This window comes from Pogona vitticeps, chromosome 4, assembly GCF_051106095.1.
Source record: "Pogona vitticeps strain Pit_001003342236 chromosome 4, PviZW2.1, whole genome shotgun sequence".
In the NCBI taxonomy this organism is placed as follows: domain Eukaryota; kingdom Metazoa; phylum Chordata; class Lepidosauria; order Squamata; family Agamidae; genus Pogona; species Pogona vitticeps.
The window spans coordinates 7,363,610-7,387,803 of NC_135786.1; the positions used below are offsets into that span (position 1 = coordinate 7,363,610).

General features: G+C 44.0%; 1 protein-coding gene across 5 annotated transcripts in view; it reads left to right on the forward strand.

The window, feature by feature from the left end:
- Positions 1–24,194, forward strand: part of MYT1 (myelin transcription factor 1) — a 157,097-nt gene that overhangs the window by 41,436 nt on the left and 91,467 nt on the right. For all 5 annotated transcript variants that reach the window (XM_072996723.2, XM_072996725.2, XM_072996727.2 and 2 more), the window contains exon 2: positions 10,614–10,714. The gene's annotated coding sequence lies outside the window, so the exon portion shown is untranslated. The remainder of the gene's footprint in view (positions 1–10,613; positions 10,715–24,194) is intronic.

The window sequence follows — 24,194 nt, forward strand, 5'->3', positions numbered from 1 at the left end:
TCTTCTCCCAAGAGGCACAGCGGGGAATTTAAACTCCTGACCTCTGGTTCCACATTCAGATACGTAAACCACTAAGCTATTCAGCCAGTGGCTGTACATATTGGACAGAGATTAAAGGATCTTATGTGAATTATATATATTGGAGAAAAGTGGTTTGTATCTCCTATTTTCTCCATTTTATTCTTCACTTTGTATAACATACATAGTTTGATCTGTCTCTGCTAGGGCAGTGAAGCTCACCTGAAGCCACTGGAAATAACACATCACTCAGCACTTCTCCTCTGCCCACATACATTAAGTATAACTTCAAAGGCCTATGGGTACTGGAAGCTCATTAAAAATTTTTAAAAAGCTCACACAAGCATTAAAGCTGATATTGTGAATATTCTATGACCAGTTGCATGTTCCATAGGTTTGTTTTGTTTTTTCCATTCCTGTAGAATTCCCACAGGCACAGCCCAATGCCTATGTCTCAAGCTACTGAAGTTATAAAAAGTGACCATCCATTAATAATTTTAAAAATAAAAAGCTTTTGAAATTTATTTTAAATATATTAAAGCCCAAGGTCCCCTCATCGCCTGCAATCTAGTTGTGATTCTCTCCCACTAAAATCTCTACGTCACCACCAATAGCGCTTAAAATGGCAGCCCGGAAACATATGAGATTGTTGTTGTTGTTTAGTTGTTAGGTCGTGTCCAGCATTTCGTGACCCCATGGACCAGAGCACGCCAGGCCCTCCTGTCTTCCACTGCCTCCCAGAGTTTGGCCAAATTCATGTTGGTCGCTTCGATGACACTATCCAGCCATCTCGTCCTCTGCCATCCCCTTCTCCTCTTGCCTTCACACTTTCCCATATTTCCATATATGAGATAGGGAACCAAAATATGTTTATGCCCATGAAAGATTTATTGCAAGATCAGGCTAGAGCAGCAGAGAAAGGATTAAGCGTTCCTTGTTCTTGTCAGATGGATGCCAATCTAGACTGGAAAATGGACACCCAATATTTACTTTAAAAAAATGCTATCAATGTAACTTCTAAGTGTGTAGGGGGGGACACACCTCATTAATCTAGTCCTTAATATATAGTACATCAGCCTTAAGTAGCTGCAAACAGACCATTTCTCAGCCTGGATGCCCAGGTTTTGACAGTGGCCAAGAGTGCATTTGAACAAATAAAACTAGTGCACTAGCTGCACCCCTTTCTTGAGGGGTCTGATCTGGCTACGGTGACCCATGCCTTCATGAGCTCCCAGCTGGATTACTGTAGGACACTCTATGTGGGGCTGCCTATGGAAAGTGTCAGGAAACTTCATCAGGTCCAGAACATAGCAGCCAGACTGCTGACTGGGGCTGGTTACAGGGATCACATAACCCACCCTCCATAATCCAGCGCAGGTTAGCAATTTGGTCTCTAGTTCCTCTGCCCCTTCGAAATCCAGCTTGTACTTCTGGGAGTTCTTGGTCCATACACTGCTGAAGCCTACCTTGTAGGATTTTGTGCATGTTTACTCAGGTGTAATTCATGTGTCCAGGTACTTACGCCCCAGTAATGTGCACAGCACTGCAGTTCTACAGTACAGTACAACCTTTTGTGTGTTTACTGAACAATAAGTCCCACGCCAGATTTCCATCTCCAGATGTGTACTGGGATCTTACTGCCAAGGGATCTCATTCACATAGGACTGCATCCTTAGGTTACTTAAGTTATAAGAAATGTCTTATTGTTTATGGCTCTACAGGTGCTGAAAAATGAAGACAACTGCCCTTCTGGGAGTGTTGGGAAACTTACTTCTGAACAGGAATACACAGGATGTTGTTATTTTTATTTAACAGTCTCTTATGGATTATCTTGGGGGGCAGGGGGGCCATTTTAGACCTGTATCTTTAGTATTACAAGTTATAACCCAAGGAGCAGCAGGAAACAGAACATGGGTTCCCTTTGGCATACAAATTGGGTAGATTCCAGAGCTGAACTTAGCAGGGTTGCATGGGATGAAGGTCAAGAAGAGAGCTTGGGAATATAACCTTGTTGGACCACAACTGCCAGAATCTTCGTACTAGCAGGGCTGAGGGATGCTGGCTGTGCCAGCCCAAAATAACAATAACAGTAGGAATTGCCAACTTCTGGCAGAAAGACAGATTTTTCAATCTCTGCATTTCCTAATAAATTACTTCAGAATGTCACAGGTTCCTTCTGAACACTTAGCACTCTAAACAGAACTCCACTGTCCTCCTGGTTCTCTCCAACGTACTTCAAAAGGAGGGACTAGACTCCACTCTCTCAGTCCTCACTTTTTTCATACAAAGAGGGACAGATCTGCAGAGAAGAGGTCCCTACCTGCTTGCTGGTTCTCTGTATGAGCAGGGACCCTAGTTTTCCAAGTAGAGAGCACTCAGAGGTGTTTTACCAGTCCCTTCTTCTGGGGGGTGCTCTGGGACTGTACAAACTGGTTGTACTCACAGGGGGCACAGGGTGGAATCGAACTCCCAACCTCTGGCTCCACAGTCAGGTACCTAAGCTCCTGAGCTATCCAGCCAGATTTTAATAATAATCATATATCATCAATTCAATTCAGACTTATGGAAAAAAAAACACCTTCACAACCTTTCTTTCTAATGAGGGCTGTCACTTGGACTGTGCAGCTTGCCCAAGGCCACCCAGGCTGGCTCTACCTGTAGGGGGCACAATGGGGAATGGAACTCCCAAACTCAGACTCCATAGCCAAATACCTAAATCACTGAGCTAGATAGCACAAGCATATTCATATCCAGCCAACTTTTAATAATGACCCTGTGTCATGGAGTCTTATGGAAGCCCTTTTCAGGATTTCATAGGTAGAGAATACTCAAAGGTGGTTTGCCATTCCCTTCTTCTGAGGGGCATCCTGGGACTGTCCAGCTGGCCCAAGGTCACACAGGCTGGCTCTTCTCCTTGAAGGACCAGTGGGGAATCAAACTCCCAACCTCTGGCTCCACAGCCAGGTACTGAGCTATCCAGCCAGTCTACAAGCAAAAAAACCCTTTTTTCTACATATATGTTGCTCCTCACATTGTGATAATAGAAGGAGGGGGATCTGGAGTGGGGTCTGGTGGCACCTCCATGTCAGGGATTCTCCATTCCACCACAGCCTGCTGGTTTGTGTTTTCCTCCCAGTTTTGACACTCGGGCTCAAAAAAGTTCACCGTCACTCGTCTAAACCAACAAGGGCCAGACTTAGAAGACAGCTTCTTCTGTTCTAATGCATGAAGATAGTAATGGGTGAAGGTCACTCCATCACCACCCCCACCTCCCTTTAGCTGTGTGCCTGCTTTGGGTGTCAGTGATTTATCTCCACATAAGTCCTTCCATCCATAGACTGGCCAACCCAGATGCCACTCAGTATGGACACCTACAGTATGTGTGTTTTTGTGTCTGTTTGTTCCTAATGTGGTGATGTTGCCGGGGGGGGGGGGAGAGAGAAATAATATTTTCTGTGTGTTTTCTGTAGTGAAAAGCTGCAACGCTTAATTGCCCTTTGTTTGTTTAATCCGTTTTTTCCCCTAGTCCTTCAGAAAGAGGCACTGCCTCTATAGTTCCAGTCCCATGTGAATATTATTTACTTAAGCGACACACTGAATGATGTCTGGAAAATTTAGCTCTTGAAGCGTGCATTTAATTTAAACCCTAATACAGAATGTTAAACTGTATATTGCGCCACTAATGGCTAATCATTAAAACCTATTAATTGAGGTTTAACAGCTGTGTAATAGAGATACATGATGCTCACTCCATCTCTAAATATGATGTAATATCTGGCTGGTAGAAAAAGGAGGATGCCAGCTAGTGCCTCTAAATAAGCAAAAACAGACAGTTTCTGGAGAAGAAGCTGAGAACAAAGCAAACCCAAGATTCATTCCGAAATATCGGCAGCAACACTTTTTTATTGTCTCTCCCACCTGCCCTTTCTTGACATCCTCCCCTTCTCCTCTCTTTTAAAAACATATATTCTAAAATGTGCACGCACCTTTATCTCCATTGGATGAACTCATCACCACCACCTTGGCTTCTTGCTTGAATCCTGTACCAGCTGAATCTTCTCACCCTTTCCTGCTGTTCTCACAGTGGTGGTGTTCCTTTTAAACTCTCCATTTGAAACTAAGCCATAGATTGCCCATCCTCTTTGGAAAAGATCATGAAGAAGGAAAGAAGTGGTGATCAGTCCGGACGATCTCAAGCTTGCTGCCACATGGAGTCAATCTGAATAACCCAACCAGCATGCCCCATACCCCAGAAATTTTTTCCCATGTTTACTTCTGCCTTTCTGCCCTTTTTCTGGAGGTGTGGACATTGGAAGAGTTGCTGGAATGGTACTTCAGATTTTGGTGATTTGTCCTTCTTCAGAAAGTTGAAAGTCCTGGAGAGGAGCAGTCGGGTCCAGATTAAGCCATTCTGAGGGCCCTAATATATGTCAAATGTGAAGGACTGTCTAGTTTTACTTTAGCTGGGTGGTACCTTAAAGACTAAGGGACGTGGTGGCGCTGCGGGTTAAACTGCAGATGCCTCTGTGCTGCGAGGTCAGAAGACCAGCCGTCGTAAGATCGAATCCAGGTGACAGAGTGAGCTCCTGTTGCTTGTCCCAGCTCCTGCCAACGTAGCAGTTTGAAAGCATGTAAATGCAAGTAGATAAATAGGTACCACCTCGGTGGGAATGTAGCGCCGTTCAGTGTCTAGTCGCACTGGCCACGTGATCACAGAAACTGTCTATGGACAAAAACGCTGGGTCTGTAGCTTGGAGATGGGGATGAGCACTGTGCCCTAAAGTTGGACCTGACTGGGCTAAATGTCAAGGGGAACCTTTACCTTTACCTTCAAGACTAACTGCTATATTTTAATGTAAGCTTTCATGGACAAGTCCACCTCCTCAGACCTGGTCCCCAAACTGATCATGGCCCCTTCTGAAGATTAAGAAAAAGCCAGCCTGGGTGGCCTTGGGCAAGCTGCACAGTCCCAGGGCACCCGCAGAAGATGGGAATGGGAAGCCACTTCTGAGTATTCTCTACCTGGAAAACTCTGAAAAGGGTCTCTGTAAATCAGAATCAACTTGACAGCGTCTTCTTCTTCTTCTTCTTCTTCTTCTTCTTCTTCTTCTTCTTCTTCTTCTTCTTCTTCTTCTTCTTCTTCTTCTTCTTCTTCTTCTTGTTATGGGCATTATGTCTTCGCTATTCTACCCAGATGGATGGCCCACAGGCTTCATGTAAGACCTTCCACTCCAGCTGAAAGTGGGAAAGGGAACAGAGCGTTACAGGTATCTGTCCAAACTTAATAATGCCACTCTAGAGTTCCAACATTGCTTAAGACATCAATGGGTATTAATGTGACCAGGCTGGTCCCCAAACTGATCATGGCCCTTTCTGAAGATTAAGACAAAAGCTGTTATGGAAATGACAACATAATCCACTTCAACAGACGATGCTTTATAATCATGCATTTTGCATTCCCTGATTTAGCAGAGTTAATGGGACTCCAGTAGCAGTCAGGAATTGCCTCTGACATCTTGTTACTACTTATTCTGATATACACAGTGCCTAAAAGCAGGGAGACGCTGTCCAAAAATGTTAAATAAACCAGGTCCTGTCTACAGGCTTACAGGCTTAGTGGTAATAAGAGCAAGATATATGGGGGTAGAGAGGCCGGTGGCTTGGGAAAAGCTGGTGTGGATGAGGGTGTTTTTTCCCCACTAAAAAACTGTTATTATGTATTTATTATTTCAATTTAATACGTTACTCCCATTAGTGCCACAGTACGACTCTGGGCAGTTCACAATAAAATATATGTAAAAATAATTAATGTTTATTAATGCAATCTAACCACATAAAAACAAAGGGCATCAGAGCTTAATAAAGTTACATAGAACTGAAAATAAGAATAAAAATACATATAACAAATGGTTGAGTGGAGATGTAGTAAAGGTAAAAGTTCCCCTTGACAATTTTTGTTCAGTCGTGTTCGACTCTAGGGAGCGGTGCTCATCCCCGTTTCCAAGCCATAGAGCTAGCGTTTTGTCCGAAGACAATCTTCCGTGGTCACGTGGCCAGTGCGACTTAGACACGGAACGCTGTTACCTTCCCACCGAGGTGGCTCCTATTTATCTACTCGCATTTGCATGCTTTCAAACCGCTAGGTTGGCGGGAGCAGGGACAAGTGACGGGTGCTCACTCCCTCGTGTGGATTCAATCTTACGACTACTTGGTCTTCTGACCTTGCAGCACAGAAGCTTCTGCAGTTTAACCCACAGTGCCGCCACATCCCCATAGAACTGAAAATAAGAATAAAAATACATCTAAGAAATGGTTGGGTGGAGATGTAAGGTGACCTCAACTCAACTGGGATTGGAGTTGAAAGCGTCCCTGAAGAGCTGTGTCTTCAAAGGCCTCTTAAGTGTCTCCAGGCTTATTCTACAATTATGGGGCCACTACGAAGAAGGCCCTCCTTCTTATAGAAGTTTTTTTCCCCTTACAAAAGCGTTTAAATGTAAAAACAGAAGTGAGTCATATAAGATCATATAAGCAAGTGACGGAAGTGACAAATGCAGCTGAAATATTAAACTGGAAGACTGGTAGCTGTGGAATTAAGAGTCTGAAATGCATTGTGTTTCCTATGTATAATCTCTGTACACAGACTGTTAATCTAGATCCGTGGTTCTCAACCACGTGGTTCTCGGACTAAAACTCCCAGAAGTCTTCACTTGCTGTGCTGGCCATGATTTCTGGGAGTTCTTGTCTGGGGACCCAAAGTTGGGAACCACTGATCTAGATTCTTTGAGCGATGCATTGTGAGCACATGTTAAGCAACGCATGTGAACGTCAGTGTAGAGAAATAAGATTTGGAAGAAAGAGGGGGAAAAAAACCCTAAATTAAAGATGTGTTGAAAAAGGAAGCCAGAAAAAAAAAGCACCACGGAATGACAGGAGATCTGAGTGATAAGTGAAACATTTTAAATAAGTATTTAAGCATTTAAATAGTGTGACAGAAGGATTTAAGAGAACAAGGAAGAAGACCAATAACATGAAAAAGTTTGCTGCTTATAGAAAGCTCCATAGCACTTAGAACACTCTCTGGGCAGTTTACAATTTAATTATGCAAGCTATGCAATTTAATTATGCAAGCTACCTATTCTCCCCACCACCACAAGAAAGTTGGGTACTCAGTTTACTGACCTGGGGAGGATGGAAGGTTGAGTGAACCTTGAATGGGCTACCTGGGATTAAAACTGGACTGTGAGAAGAGTTTTGGCTGTAATACTGCAGTTTAAGTGTTCAGTGACTCCCAACCTTGGGTCTCCAGATGTTCTTGGACTGCAACTCCCGGAAATCCTGGTCAGCACAGCTAGTGCTGAAGGTCTCTGGGAGTTTTAGCCTAAGAACATCTGGGGATCCAAGGTTGGGAACCTCTACTCTAAGTCAACAGCTCGTGTGACAGACCACCCGATGACTGAAACATCAGATAATGGTGTATGTTTGCAATCGTGACCGATACATGACATCAGGAATAGAACAACGGTCATACATCCCAAACAGACAAGATTTTTTTTTTTTTAATGAAAGTTTTTGGCATTCAGGCAAACGGAGAGAACTCAAGCAGCAGCCATGCATCTATGAACAAGTCCATGGTGCAAGAGAATGGTCAAGTGATGCATAGACGTATATGTGCACCTTCACTCTTAATAGGCCAACCCCCTAGTATTTACCCTCCCTGTGAGCCTGAATGAATGCACATAAAAATGTGATTATGAAGTCTTGTACCAAGATACACATTCTGTCAAAACATCTCCCACCCTTTTTTTCCAGGTTTGAGTAAACAAGGACATCATGTTTTCCTGATCTATATTCCCTAGAGAGCAACAGCTAAACCTGCTGAGTGCAAACCCACTGCTTGGCTATGAAGGGCAGTTAGCAGAATTCTCTTTCCTTGCCTTCTGCCCGCTTTGCTAACATTTAATGCACCTTGCTGTAAATGCACAGCTCCGAAAGACAAATGAATACCTTGAGGGTGTTTTTCTGAAGCTTGCCCCTGTGAGGGCAAAGCCAAGCACACGGACACCACCTGAGTAATGATGCATCTAGTAAAGCGGTGCGTGCATTTATATGACACTTCACAGCTCTTTACAGCAAGAAGTATTAAATTAACGGCTGCCACAGGGGAGGCGGGGAAGACCCAACCATCTGCTATGGAACACTTCATGGCTATCTGACAGTCCAGGGTAAGCATTCTGAGGTATGGGGTGAATTTTATATGCAGTAATATCTTACATGGAGGGACGTGGTGGCGCTGCCGGTTAAACCGCAGAAGCCTCTGTGCTGCAAGGTCAGAAGCCCAGCAGTCATAAGATCAAATCCACGTGACGGAGTGAGCTCCTGTCACTTGTCCCAGCTCCTGTCAGCCTAGCCGTTCCAAAGCATGTAAATGCGAGTAGATAAATAGGTACCACCTCAGTGGGAAGGTCACAGTGTTCCGTGTCTAGTCGCGCTGGCCAAATGACCACGGAAACGGTCTACGGACAAATGCTGGCTCTACGGCTTGGAGACAGGGATGAGCACCGCGCCCTAGAGTCCGACATGACTGGACAAAATGTCAAGGAGAACCTTTACCTTATACCTTACATGAGGAAGTAAATGAAGTATAGTACATTTGTTCAATGTTCAGGGCACTTTTTTGCCTATGGAACAGGCAAATTCACCACATCTTGAGGTCAACTTGAGTTGAACCAGCCTTTCAGTTGCATTGTTTTCTTATGCATGCCATTGACCGTGAGCTGGAATGGATGCAAAGGATTGTACATCAAAATGAGATTGTGAAGTCTTGCACGAATATACCGACCTCTGTCAAAGCATCTACTACACCCTTTTTGCAATACGATGGTTTCCAAATGTGTCTTGCTTTGGAAGACGTGCCTTTTTCTTAGAAAAACGATCTAACATTTTAATTAAAACCCACTTCTTCAGACACAAACCTGCAGTTTGTGAGCAGGCCAGAAAAAGTGATAAATGAATGTCCCAAAAACTCACAGCAAAATTTGCCAAGTATACTTAAGGTGTGTTTAAAGCTGGTTATAGGCAGGCAGTGATAATGTGCTTGGAAATTTCCATTCACTATTCAGAGCAAGGCAGCCCATCACTCTATATAAGCCTCCCCACTCCCTATATTGCCTGCTTTTGGAAAACAAGTTTCCTATAATCTTTAACTGTATAAAATTTCACTTCCACATGTACTCTTGGGATACGGGAGGAGTGGTGGTAGCATCACTTCAAACCCCATGGAAGTGGTCCATAAGATTGTGAAGTGTTTAGACAAGAGATTGGAAAGTTCTTGTATTAGAGAATATAAAAGAGTTAAAAGTAATAAATACATAGATAGCCAGAATATGTTGAGACCCTGAGTAAAGTGGATGAATACCAGCGAGCTTACACGTAGCCAAACCCACATTTATTGAATGAATAATAAAAGAACATCAATGATTTTACTGCTGTGATTTACCTAACAAACCATAAATAAACCTTGTTATATTTGTCAGCAATAGTCTGAGATTCATAATTGGTACAGTGAGGGTAATATCCTCTGGTGGCAGCGAAAAAGGGTAAAAAGAACAGGTCGTGTCCGAAGGTGAACCGGGGTGAGTGGGAAAACATACCGGGGACACTGGGGGTGTGCAACATACACTACCTTGAGTTTTGCTGGAGAGGAGGAAAGGGATGTGAATACAAAAGCAAAGCAAAGTGTGCTGCTTATATCCTACCCCCATAGAGGCTGAACACTTCTGAATTTTATACACAAGTTGTTGTGCCAGTGTACGCGATAGGATTCAAGCCACTTTTTGATACTTTTAAATAATACAGATATATTCTTTTTATAATACAGAATAATTATTTTTTATTATTTTTCTTTTCGTTTTCTCTTTGGGCTTTTTTAATGAACTAGTTTAACAGGATCACTCCTCTGAAAACTGCTGTGTGGACTACAGTTTCCAGAATCCGGTTGCTGCCAGATGGCCAGTAGCCATAACAGCCAGGGGGGGTAGGAGCCCAAAAATGTAACTCTTCAGTGCTCTCATCTTACATGTAGATTGAGTAGGAAAGTGACCTCATTAAAAAAAAAAAAGAAATTGAGGCACAGTAAATAGAGTTGCTCTGTTTTAATCTCCTCACTCCTTAGCCTTTACATGTCCCAATGCTCTCATTCTCTCTTTACACAAGACTAAAACAGACATTATAAGTAGCCCTCATTAGAAAACAAAAATCCTTTAAGGCTCATGGTGTGAGAGTGTCACAACAGGATTTTGGTCTCACCTCCTTTTCACAAACCCAGAAAGACTGCCTGAGTCACAGCTCTCCAACACTAATCTGTGTTCAGGTCCAATTACAGGCTGTGGATAATGACTGATTCGGCCCTATGGCTTCCAAGCCCTTCTTTCTCAGTTCACCTGTGCAAAGCCTGATGAGAAAATGGGGCTTAAAAGGATGAAACAGCGACAGGTGGACCTCGTAGGGAGGTTGCGCCCGGGCGTGCTAAGGTGCTGTCAGCAGCTTTCACAAGCTGCCTCTATCGCTGACGCTGTCTGTTTCTCTTCCCTCCTTAGAAAATGAGTTCCGAGGCAAATTGCTGAGTCAGAGGTGGACCCGTGGAGAAAAGATCAGCAGTTGCGAGACAGCAAAAAGCCTCCACAGCAGGCACCTCAAGGTGAGCACACAAGGCCTTCTTCCTCGGGGAAAAATGCAAGCGTAGGGCACGCACGAGGCATGCAAAATATCACCATGCATGCCACGCTGTTACCTGATGCTGGGATGAGGGTCACGAGGGGGCTTTGGATGGTGAACTCTGTGGAAGAAAGTAGGTTCTATCTAAATAGAGGTGAGCATGGAGCTGAAAAATGATTAGTCGTGATCCACCACGAGCCAACTGGAAAACCACTGTTCAGTGTCCTATTTTTGCTCAGTGCAGGGTGCCCCACCTGCTCCTGCCATGTTGCCGCCGCCATGCCATGCTGCAGTGGTGGCAGCCGTGGTGGCACTGCTTCCCTTCCAGGAGCCCAGGTGCTGCCTTCTGCACCTGCGGCCAAGCCCCAACTGAATGCCCTGAGAGGCGGGCACATCTACAGGAGACAGTGACCAGCTTTCCTGCAAGGAGCCTGGGCGCTGCCTCTGGGCATGCACCCGACCTCCCAGCTGATCGCCCTGCTCCTGGAAGGGAAGCTGGCCCGTGCATCTGATGATGGTGGCACCAATGGAGACAGCAGAGGTGGCAGGAGGTCCAGGTCAGGGGGCGTTGGGACAGAGGGAAGGATGTGTGAGCAAAATGAAGTGTCAAGGGGGAAAAAGTTTGGTGCTTCGATTTGCATCAGCAAAACAGAATCCCCGAACTGGGTTGCAAACCAAATCATGTGTAGGCATCCTTCAATCTCAAGAGACTATGGTAACGTGCTCTGAATAGAGGTCTTGGAACAGCGTCTAGTGTGGCTGAGAAGGCCAATTCGAGTATGACAATTCCTTCCACACCGAAGACAAATACAAACTTTCCTCTATCCAGCTCCCTGAGTTTGTTGGTTTCGGGACTGCCTCTTTGCCTTGGCCTGCTGGACAAGGGTCTCTTCAAATTGGGAGAGGCTATGATGCAACGCTTGCCTCCAGGCTGAACCCACAGAGGTCAGGGTTTCCCATCTGTTGAGGTCCATTCCTAAGGCCTTCAGATCACGCTTGCAGATCTCCTTGTATCACAGCTGTAGTCTCCCTCTGGGGCAATTTCGCTGCACTAACTCTCCGTACAGGAGATCTTTTGGAATCCGACCATCAGCCACTCTCACGACATGCCCAAGCCAATGTAGACGTTGCTGTTTCAGTAATGTATACATGCTTAAAAATCTAGCTTGTTCTAGGACTACTCTATTTGGGACTTTGTCCTGCCAGGTGAAACTGAACCAGCCCAATTCATCAGTTCTTCTGGTTCATCATTCGGTTAGTGCCCATCTTTACTTCTAGGAATGGTAGCTAACTTGTCAGAATCAGCCTGACAGCTGATTACACTGGATGTCTCCATTTTCACAGGCAGTGTATCTGTAAATACCTGGTGCTAGCAACTAACAACAATTTCAGAGATTATTTAATTTTTCAGTGCCCAGAGACATTTCCCTGGAAGCTTTTGAAACACAATACCAGCACAAATTGACCTCACTCTGATGGCACAGGTAATTACAATGTTCACACTGCATACAAAACTACAGCTTAGAAAATATTTAACTTTCTAAGAATATGACTCTTAAACCTCCCCAGTTAGCATAACCACTATTCTGACTAGACGATTATGAGAGTTGTACTGTGAAAATGAAATAACGCTCCCAGGCTCTGCGTACAACCCATCCATTCCTTTCTCCTCTTGTGGTCATTCTGACCTAAGGGTCTCAAAACTTCAAAGAAGCAGACTAAAGCTGTGGTCCCATTCATGCTGAGGATGTGATCCAACAGAGAAATCTCACTTTTGTGAGCTATTTCCCAGTGATCACACAACATAACAGCCATAGCTTTCCAAGCGACCCTTTCTGGTGTGATCAGACACAACCTTTCTCATTGTAAAATCATGCCCAGATTAACTGAATAGGACTGGCACTTGATTACACTGGAATCTCCTCTCTATTAAAACTGCATGTTTTGGTATTGATGTCCATTCTTCCCCTATATGGGCCAAATGTAGTCATCAGCCTGGTTTAATGTGGCCTAATTTTGAAAACCCACAGCAAGAAATCCTTTCATATTTCTGGGTAGAGGTTTATCTCCTTACCTTGGCAGCAAAAGAAGAGGAAGAGAAAAGGAGTGACAAAAAGGAAGAGAAATGAAGAGAGATAATGGAGGGGTAGCAGAAAGACAAGAAAGTGACCCTCAAACAACTTTAGTTTCTGCCCTACCTACTTCTAATTTCAGCCCCTCCCACTCCTGGCATGTGGCCCTCAACAAGATGCTATGGTCCTCAACAAAATAGATTCTCTCTTTCAGTGACAGCTGCTGGTAACTCCAGTTTCAGGGGTACTGTGAATCCACTTCAGGATTTAGTTTGCACTTTCAGGATCTGAAAATGGTGCTAAAGCTTATCCACAAAACAGCATCAGGACCTTGGAGAGGTCTAACTAGCAGCAAACAGAAATGGAGCAGAGAAGATTCAAAAGAGATGGGGAAAATAGAGTAGAAATATGGTATGCAAAGGTAGAATTGCCATATCTGTTTCTTGGTGGCTAATCCAGACTTTCCTAATTTAGTGACCTCCAAATATCTTGTACTGTACTATACATTCCATCATCCATGAAAAACTTGGCCATCAGCCAAATGTCCAAAAGGATTTTTTTCCAGTCTTCTTTAAAATTCTCACTTTCTTCCTCACTTTGTTCTTCCCTGTTTTCATACTGTATTTTTCCCTAGCATATAAAAAATGTGAGTTTGTTTTTTCCATGGCTTTATCTGGTATGCATTGATGTACACATTCTTCTAAGGTGTGCACATCTTTACGCATTTTTGTATTTACTAAAGCATGCTTGTGATCATTTTCAACTGTATGGATTTTTAAGTGTGCATGTTTTTGAAATACAGTATGCTCGTGGTTTGTGCATTGTCCCTTCAGACATGCCTCAGTATTCTTGTGAACATACAGATTTCCAAACCTGAAAGCACTGCATTCCATTAGCTGTCTCGGGGGGGGGGGGGGAATAGATATGGAAATTCAAATTCAACGCATTCCTTTTCCATTCAGAAACACTACTTGAAAATGGTCAGCCTAGCCTAGCCTGAGAGCTCTTATTGTTTTACTATTTCCTTTAAATAAAAAAAAAAAGCTTCTGTCCTCTGCTTTCAACAGAAGGCTGATGAGCAGATATTAGCCAGTAGTAATACAGTGGGGTCTCTACTTAAGAACTTAATCCATATTGGAAGGTGGTTCTCAAGTTGAAAAGTTCTTATGTTGAATCTGCATTTCCCATAGGAATGCATTGAAAACCATTTAATCCGTATCTGCTCTTTTCTGTCCATAGAAAACCATTTAATCCATATCTGCTCTTTTCTGTCCATAGAAACTACAGTGGAACCTCTACTTAAGAACTTAATCCATTTTGGAATGGTGTTCTTAAGTTGAAACGTTCTTAAGTTGAAGCAAAATTTCCCATAGGAGTGGACTGAAAACCAATTAATCCGTTCTGGCTGTTTTTTTGTTATGTAGAGGTGCGTTCGTACATTGAAGCATTAGTTCCCATAGGAACTAATGCAAAGCTGGTTAATATGTACTCTACCACTAGGGGGAGAATTTTTTTTTTTAACCTAAGATGACCTAAGGTTAAAAAAAGAGCAGGAAAGTTTTTTTTTCCTGTTCTTATCTTGGATTTCTGTTCTCAAGTAGAAGAAAAATTTAGCAAATGGAGCTGTTCTTAAGTTGGATTGTTCTTAAGTAGAGACGTTCTTAAGTAGAGACCCCACTGTACTTACCACTTTGCCATGAACAGCTCCCTTGTTAAATTGTTGCAGAGGGCACAGGAAATACTCTGGCTAGCTTGTTTTGCAAATTTGCAATGCAACCTGCACTGTATCAGAAATGGCTCAGACATACTCCCATTGATTTAAGAGATGAAACTCAAATCCTTGGAAAACCTGTCCTAGTAGTTTCCATTCCACTTGGGGATGCGCACGACCCTCCCAACCCAGTTCATATCCAGATCTCTTGGGAAAAACCCAGTTCCCATAAATGGGGAAACACATAACAACTGATGGTTGTTGTGGGTTTTATTTTTATTTGTTTGTTTGTTTTGTATTCTGGAGGTTTTCCTTCCTAATGTTTCACCAGTCAATGTGGCCAGCATCTTCAGAGGACAAGAGCTAGAATTCTGTCTGTGTTCTCGAGAACACATAACAACTGACTTGACATGGGGTGGGGCCAGGCAGGGCTTCACCAGTTTTGGAGATACGGTTGATCTTAACTACTCAAAGGAAGACACACAGGAGTGTTTTATTTCTGTTCATGGGCACTGTTCTTGCAATGGCAGAGAGATCAGCATGCAGTGATATTTCTATCATCGCACTAGTGAAGAAGAAAAAAATGAAAGGGGGAGAGGGAGAGAGAGATACCCAAGCACACTAATTCACACTACAGTAATTCCGACCTAGCCACTCAAAGCCCATTTGAGAAGAATGAAGGCATTCATCCGCAGCTGCCAACATACACTCAGCCCTAGTACTGTAGAATTCAATCAACTAAATTGGGTAAGAAAGAAAGAAAGAAAAGAATGTTCTAAAACATGGATCTTAGGTTGCAACAATAGCACAAAACTTCACTTTGCCCTGCAGCTATGCAAAGTGGCTGGTGGAATAGCTGCAAGGGAATTAATAGCACACAGTGGCTGAAATCCTGCTGCTTAACATAGAGTAAACCCATTGAATCATTGGTGATCTCATGAGTCAGCTTCTCTGGAACTTCCATTGATTCAATGGGCCTAATACAATATTGTGGTTTCTATTCTAAGCAATATAATTTCAGGCAAAGATTTCATTTTGAGCCTGCATGTCACCCCACTAGTTGGAGTGTCCAGAAGAATTACTGGATTTTTGATGGGTGTTCAGCTCTTGATTTCCTCTATGATGGTGGGCCAGTTTTCCTTGATTGCTTTTGGTTTTCCTTGGTATCCTACCTATGTCTTTTGATCTCAGAGTAAATATTAAAACTTTATCTCACTACTGCCAGATTGAGCACAAAGTATAGGTAGGAGGGTGTTCCACCACATGGGTGACTAGCAGCTACTCGTTCCACCCCTTTGTTGTTGTTTAGTCGTTCAGTCATGTCCGACTCTTCGTGACCCCATGGACCAGAGCACGACAGGCCCTCCTATCTTCCACTGCCTCCCGTAGTTGTGTCAAATTCATGTTGGTTGCCTCGATGACCCTGTCCAACCATCTCGTCCTCCGTCGTCCCCTTCTCCTCTTGCCTTCACACTTTCCCAACATCAGGGTCTTTTCCAGGGAGTCTTCTATTCTCATGAGATGGCCAAAGTATTGGAGCCTCAGCTTCAGGATCTGTCCTTCCAGTGAGCACACAGGGTCGATTTCCTTCAAAATGGATAGGTTTGATCTCCTTGCAGTCCAGGGGACTCTCCAGGGTCTACCCCTTGGCCGCATCCAAATCACATAAAAGGCCCCTGTTTTGGTCTGTTTTCACTCATTTGTCCACTGTCTTAATCTGACCCTTTTCATGCCATGGTTTTAATGAATACCTGACACTTTTTTAAAACAGTTGGAAAGAGAACAATTGATCACATTGATGGCGTGCATCAAAGCGTTCCCAAGTGGTAACTAGTAAGGAAAACACCAAAGAAGGAGTAATTTCAGGACCTCTCCAAAGCGACTTTAAAAAAAAGTTGAGAGGCTGAATCATTGTTTTCTCACAAAACATCTTCTTATACCATAAAGGGCCCCCGTTTTTCGGTTAAGCCTTGGCTCCCTGTCTCACGAGATACTGCTTGGAAACTCCCGAAGCCCATAACCCGCCGTCTTCTGCCCCCAAGGTATATTTCTTTCCCAGTAAAAAGAGGCACAATAAATATCAAGAAGACAAGCTCTGAATGGAGGATCTATCTAACAGAAAAAGTTCCCCCTCTCGCTCGGAGACACAGGGTTCTCGGAAGAAGCTCCTGACAGGCCAGGTGAAACGCAGGGGTGTTTTGGAGAGCAGAATGAACGCCTTCATTCGTAAATGAAATAGCCCTCATTAGAAGTCTTAGTGAGAGGGTAGCTAAGTTTGCAAAAGAAAGTGAGTGTTGTTGTTTCGAGACAGGAGGGTATTTAAGGAAAGAGATCCAGCTGCAACTTTTTGAAAAGGAGAAAAGTGGGGGGTTGGAGGGAGAGACGGAACTGTCAAGAGTTCAAGCCAAATTCTTTTGCCAGGAGATCAGGGAAGCTTTTATGAAGGCATACTTCCGGCCTTATCTTGGTCCCATTAAAAACACGGTGGCCTGTGTCCCTTTGGTGACAGCAGAAACAGACTTCTTTTATGGCAGCTGAACTGGCCTGTATTGAAGTGAAGCCAGCCTGCTGCCAGCGACGCAGGGGCGGCCAAACTGAACTGCTGTTCAGTTTGCTGGACCCAAACCTGAAATGCTGCTTCTCTCTTTAAGAGAAGAGACCGTTTTGCGAGTTGCGGCTTTTTTTGGTCACCCCCAGTTGCTGCATGGATAGAAGAAGCTGCATCCGATGGAATTTTCCCTTTCGCACCACTCTACAAGTTGCAAGACCGGTGCTAGGCTTATTATCCACAAATATTTCCCATCTCAGCCTTTGTTAAGGTTAAGATTCTTAAAGAAACTATCTGGATCACGCCTCCCAGTAATGAATTGAGAAAGAAAATGTGCCTTCGCCTCAGAAACGTGCATGCTTTTGAGGTTCACTGTGCCTTTCTGAGAAATAAGAATGCAGCTGAAGAAGTGCATACATTTTAAGAATGTGGAGAGGTAAAATGCAAGCGTATAAGATGCCTCCATGTATAAGATGCCCCCCACTTTTCTAATCCAAAATTAAGAAAAAAAGTGGGGCTTAGCAAGTGTAGGGGGAAAGGGATCAAAGTGCTGCAGGATCGCTTTGATCCCTGCTTTCCCCTCCACTTGTTTTTGTTCTCTCCTCAGCTTACTTCCGTGTATAAGACAGCCCTCAATTTTTAATCTAAAGATTTTATACATGGAAAAATACAGTAACTAGAGATGGGAACGAGCCACTGGTTCGTGCCTGTTTAGCTGATGGCTGCACAGCTGACCCACGGCTCAGTGCCCCATCCCCTTGGTGGGCACCTACTCAGAGGCAGTGCCCTGGCTTCCCTGCCCTACCTTCTCTGCAAAGCAAAGAGCAAAGCGTGCTGCTTATATACTGCCCCATAGCACTTCAAGCACTCTCTGGGTGGTTTACAAGTTAGTTATGCAGGCCACACATTGCCCCTTGCCCCCTCCCTGCAGCAAGCTACGTATTCATTTTGGCCACCTTGGAAGGATAGAAGGTTGAGTCAACCTGGGTTTGAACCCCAGATTGTGAGCACAGTTTTGGCTGTAGGACAGCAGTTGAACCACTGTGCCACGAGGCTCTGGGTGCTGGGCATTATTTTATAGACCTGAAAGAAGTCCCACTGACACTTTTCTCCTTCTTAACTGAAATATTATTAATGTTCTAGGCTTTCCTCATAAAACAAGCACTCTGTATGCAGTGTGCTATCAACGCACTTCTGAATTATTGTGGTGCCCCGCTTGACGATTACCTCATTGTATGACGAATCCGCTGTACAATGAGTTTTTTTGCGATTGCTATTGCGATCGCAAAATGATGTTTACATTGGAAAAAACGCGTGACGATGATCGGTTCCCTGCTTCGGGAACCAATTTTTCACTTAATGACGATCAAAACAGCTGATTGTCGGGTTTCCAAAATGTCCGCCTGCTGTGCAAAATGGCTCCCCGCTGTGTTAGGGACGGATTCTTCACTCTACAGGGAGCAGAAAATGGCCACCCTATGGAGGATCTTCGCTTTACGATGAGGTATTTCACCCATTAGAACGCATTCCAATGCATTCCAATGCATTCCAATGGGCTTTGTACTTTCGCTTGATGACGATTTCACTCTACAGCGATTTCGCTGGAACAGATTAACGTTGTCAAGCGAGGCACCACTGTATGTTGAACCTAGTAAGGTTTCTGCGGTATGTGAGATATTTAAGGAGTGGTTTTGCCAGTGCCACATGCTAAGTGAGTTCCCATGACTGAGAATGGATTTGAATCCAGGTCTCTTCAGTCCGAGTCCAACACTGTAACGTCTACGCTACAGTGTCTCTCACAAAGTAGGTCTTACTGTACATGTCCCTAATAGACGTTCCTTCCTCTTCTCTTTACACACTGCCTGATCCTTTCCAAAATTCCAGAATATTTCCTTCTTTCACCGAGACTCAACAAACTGGTATTGTCTCTCATCCGGCATTTTGAGCAACAGGCTCTCAATTCTAGACTGTAGAGATGTAATGCTGGGAACAACAACTGAATGGCACACTCTTAGCTTAGTGTAGTCCAGAAGAAGATGCATCATTGCATCTCACTGGCCTTGTGTTTAAATGCCAGACAAGGTGATGAAACCCTTCTAATGTTCATCACAATGCCATCTAGCAGGTTTAACCGATCCTCCTGCACAGTGAAATGTTTCACTTGCACTCCTCATTTCTGCAAATGAAAACTGACAAGCCAGCTTTGTTAAGCTGTTGATTACACAGCAGTAATTTTCTAATGTGAGGCCTTTGGAGGTAGTGAACAGCAACCTCTGATACACAAAACATCTCAGGAGAAAGGCTCCCCGGATGCAAAGCTGGCGAACACCATACGTAGGCTACACGCGTGGTGCCTTTTCTACAGAACCGTGAGGGGCGAAGGGTGGGATTGAAACCGCCAACTGCAAGTTAATTCAGCTGTAAATGGGGGTCACAAGGAAAGGAATTGTCAAGAAAACTTAAATCAAGCTGGGAGGGCCCTAAAGGAAAAGTACGGAAGAAGGAATTTAGAAGATAAGTAGGAAACTACAGCTGGGAGCTACAGAACGGATGTATCAACTACAGTGTGATTCATAAGTGAGCAAGTTGATTAAACACAACCCGCTTATTTCAAGAAACTTGTACGCTTTACAGCTAGGTTTCTGAGAAATCCACTTTATTATTTCTCAACCGCCTTGGCTTCCTCTGAGCTTTCGTTTTTCACAAGAAAATTTAGATTTCTGGGTTCTGTCACACTTCTAAGGGATCTTCATTTACAATTGTTTGTTCGTTTAGTCGTTTAGTCGTGTCCGACTCTTCGTGACCCCATGGACCAGAGCACGCCAGGCCCTCCTATCTTCCACTGCCTCCCGGAATTGGGTCAGATTCATGTTGGTTGCTTCAGTGACACTGTCCAACCATCTCATCCTCTGTCGTCCCCTTCTCCTCTTGCCTTCACACTTTCCCAACATTAAGGTCTTTTCCAGGGAGTCCTCTCTTCTCATGAGATGGCCAAAGTATTGGAGCCTCAGCTTCAGGATCTGTCCTTCCAGTGAGCACTCAGGTTTGATTTCCTGCAAAATGCATAGGTTTGTTCTCCTTGCAGTTCAGGGGACTCTCAAGAGCCTCCTCCAGCACCACAATTCAAAGGCATCAATTCTTCGGCAGTCAGCTTTCTTTATGGTCCAACTCTCACTTCCATACATCACAACAGGAAAAACCATAGCTTTGACTATTCGGACTTTTGTTGGCAAGGTGATATCTCTGTTTTTTAAGATGCTGTCAAGGTTTGTCATCGCTTTCCTCCCAAGAAGCAGGCATCTTTTAATTTCGTGGCTGCTGTCTCCATCTGCAGTGATTATGGAGCCCAAGAAGGTAAAATCTGTCACTGCCTCCATATCTTCCCCTTCTATTTGCCAGGACATGATGGGGCTAGTGGCCATGATCTTATTTTTTGTTGTTGAGTTTAAGACCGTTTTTTGCACTCTCCTCTTTCACCCTCATTACAAGGTTCTTTAATTCCTCCTCACTTTCTGCCATCAGAGTGGTATCATCTGCATATCAGAGGTTGTTGATATTTCTTCCTGCAATCTTAATTCCGGCTTGGGATTCCTCCAGTCCAGCCTTCCGCATGATATATTCTGCATATAAATTAAATAAGCCGGGGGACAATATACAGCCTTGTCGTGCTCCTTTCCCAAAACCTCAGCAAATTACAATGTTGTGCTCTCTGGATTCTGTGAGACTTATTTCTCTACATGAGTATTGCAAACACAATGAACTTACAAATATATGGTCGTTTGGTTGTTCTGGGTTTTTCAGGCTCTTTGGCCGTGTTCTGAAGGTTGTTCTTCCTAACGTTTCGCCAGTCTCTGTGGCCGGCACTCCCAAGCCAACTGCACCAGAGCACAGGGTGCTGTCCTCTGAAGATGCCAGCCACAGAGACTGGCAAAACATTAGGAAGAACAACCTTCAGAACATGGACAGAGAGCCCGAAAAGCCCACAACAACCATTAGATCCCGACAGTGAAAGCCTTCGCGAATATATAGTTGTTTCTTTATCAGCTAACAAAACAATAGCAACCGTAATAGAAACACAGCCCAAACTGAATGCTAAATATATATACAGTACGTAATTAATGCTCTGGTCCAGTGTCAGCAAAAAAACCTTAAGGTGATATATATTACGCATATAACATTAATTTCATATATATATCTCCTTAAAGTTTTTTTTTGCTGACACTGGACCAGAGCATTAATTGCTTTTAGGGAGAAATGAAGTAGTGCAAAAGTCTTTTTCAAGCAAATGGGTCAGGGACAAAGTCACCCAAGGCAGGTGGTCCACAGCACAATGAAAATATCTCTTGGTGCACAATCTTTAACACCATAAAATAAAATAGAGATCAGACACAACTACATAACATCAACACATGAATTCACTTTTTCTTTGCCCCCCTCCTGTGCAAAAATATTGAATTCCTATTTCCTGAATTGGGGATGATAAGGGCTTATATCATTCTCTAAACTTCAAACCGAACTTTCAAAGCAGAGCCTTTTCCTAAGATTTTCCCATCCATTGGTCTGAACTGGACATGGGGATGAATTTTAAAAATGAATTATGATATTCGTCAGAAACCAACTGATTCATGTAATATTCATCACTTTGTATTCCTCAGTTCCAGAGGCCCCGATGAATACGAACTGACAAATATTTACCTTTTTCATTTGTCCCGTTGTTGGGCCGAAACAGCAAGCTAGGCTGCCAGAATGACTGTTCCGGCAGCCTAGTTTGCTCACTGTCCTTATGGCCCCATTGAACAGCTGTTCTGTGGCCCCCACTTTCTGCCCCCACAGCTCACCTCCTGCCCTCTTCCCACTGCCCCCCCCGTCGCCCCTTACCTTGTCTTGTCGCTGATGGCGATGCCCCCACCACTGGTGCAAAGGAAACTGCCATTCTGGTGGGCTAGCCTGGCCTCTCTGCCTCCACTGATTGGCACCCACGGAAGCAGATCCAGCCTGCCAGCAGAGTTGTACCCAGCTAGCCTGCTCTCTCTGCTAAGCTAGCCAGCTAGAATTATGTATGCAGGCTAGCCTGGCCTCCCTTCCTGGCTTTCCTGCCGGCACCACGACCTCAGTTCCAGCGCCGCCAACCGCTGCCAACAGACCAAGGTCAGGAGGCAAAAGCAGGCAGTGGAAAGGGGCTGGGGGGGGCAGACGGCCTCTTTTTTATACAGCCATAGTTTTTTTTTTAAAAAAAAAAGATGAACCAAGGAACCAATTCAGGGTTCATCAGAAATTTCTGGGAAAATTTGTGGGTTGTGGGTCATCAACCTTAACGAACCCCAACGAACTGGCATTTCATCCCCATCTCTGGTCTGAACTAAATGTCAGGAGGCAACAACACTTCTTACCTAAGGGTGCAACTACACTAGCAGTCTGATTCACAGTCTCTTTTACAGTTGTACAGTGGTGCCTCGCTAGACATTTACCCCACATGACAGTTTTTTCGCTAGACATTGGCTTTTTGCAATCGCTATAGCGATTTGCAAAACAGTGATTCCTGTGGGGGAATTTCGCTGGACAATGTTTGGTCCCTGCTTCGCAAACTGATTTTCGCTAGATGATTTTGACAGCTCCCTCCACGCTCACAAACAGGTGTTTTCGGGACCTAAGCTTTGCAAGACAGCGATTTAAACAGCTGATCGGTGGTTCACAAAGTGGCTTTCCTATGGCCCATCTTCACTAGACAACGACTATTCTTCCCCATTGGAACGCATTAAATAGGTTTCAATGTATTCCAATGGGGAAATGCTTTTCGCTAGACGATGATTTCGCTAAACCGCTATTTTAGTGGAACAGATTATCATTGTCTAGCGAGGCACCACAGTATTTTGGTTTAGGTGAGGACATGCAGACCCTGGATTGTTTCAGCGCCAGTGTCCAGACTAAGCCCTCAAGCTCATGCAGTGTGATAAAGCACCCACAACCCATGGCCCTTTTTCCTTTGATACCATCCACCTGATGATCTCCAGCTCTCCTTTCTCTTCCTTTCTTATCTTGCTTGTGTGTGTGCATGTGTATAGAGGTAATCTGGCTCTAAACTCATATATCAGTTCAGTAGTAAGGTGATGTAGCGCTTAAACTCTGTAGCATTTTTTTAAAAAGAATTTTAAAATACTTTGGAGTGACTGGATAAACACCACCCCCAAACATAACACCCCAGCTTCATATGTCACCATAACCCCCACCCCACAAAACAAAGAATCACACAGGGAAGACACTGTTCGGGTTGATTCAGTTTTTTTTAAAAAAACAGAATCCCCACACAGGAAGGGGAAAATAACTCTGAATAAGAAACAAAAAGGGCTTGTAGGGAGAAACAGAGTCGTGCAAAAGTCTCTTAGAAGCAAAATAGTCCCAGGTATCTTTTATCACCCAAGGCAGGAGATCCACAACACAATGAAAGCAGCTTCAGATGCACACTCTTTAAGGCCCTAAAATAAAACAGAGGTTAAAATACAGGTACATAATTATCACCACATGGATTTCCAGTGCTCATCCTGCACAAACACACTGAAATTCTGTTTGCTAAACCCAGATGAGAACGGCCTGTTGCATTTCTTCAGGGGAACAGCATCTTCTGCCCTCATCATCTCTCCCTCTCTTCTTCCAAAGTGGAATTTTGAATCACGGTCCTTTCCTTAGTTTTCTCTACCCCCCTGGGTTGAACCAAATAGTCCTTCAGCATTAGTACAGCACTAAGTGGTATCTCCACATAGACAACAACTAGGAAATGCCAGCATCATATAACCCAAGGATCTTGGAAGGCGGCAGATTCCTCAGACCGCCCCACAATTTAGGGTGTTTTTTTTAAATTTAGTCCTCACTGGCTGCTGATTTGTTTCTGAGCTGAATTCAAGGTGTTGCTTCCACCCTATAAAGCCCTAAAGCTATGTCTAGGATCACATCTCCTTTTATGAACCTGCTCCAGTGTTAAGATCATGAGAAGAGGCCTTTCTCTCAGTCCTGCCACCTTTACAGGTGGATTTCATGGGAACTTGAGATATGGACTTCTCTGTGGTTGCTCCCAGACTCTGGAACTCCCTCCTGCAGGAGGCCAGCCAGGCCCCATCTCTACTATCATTCCACAATA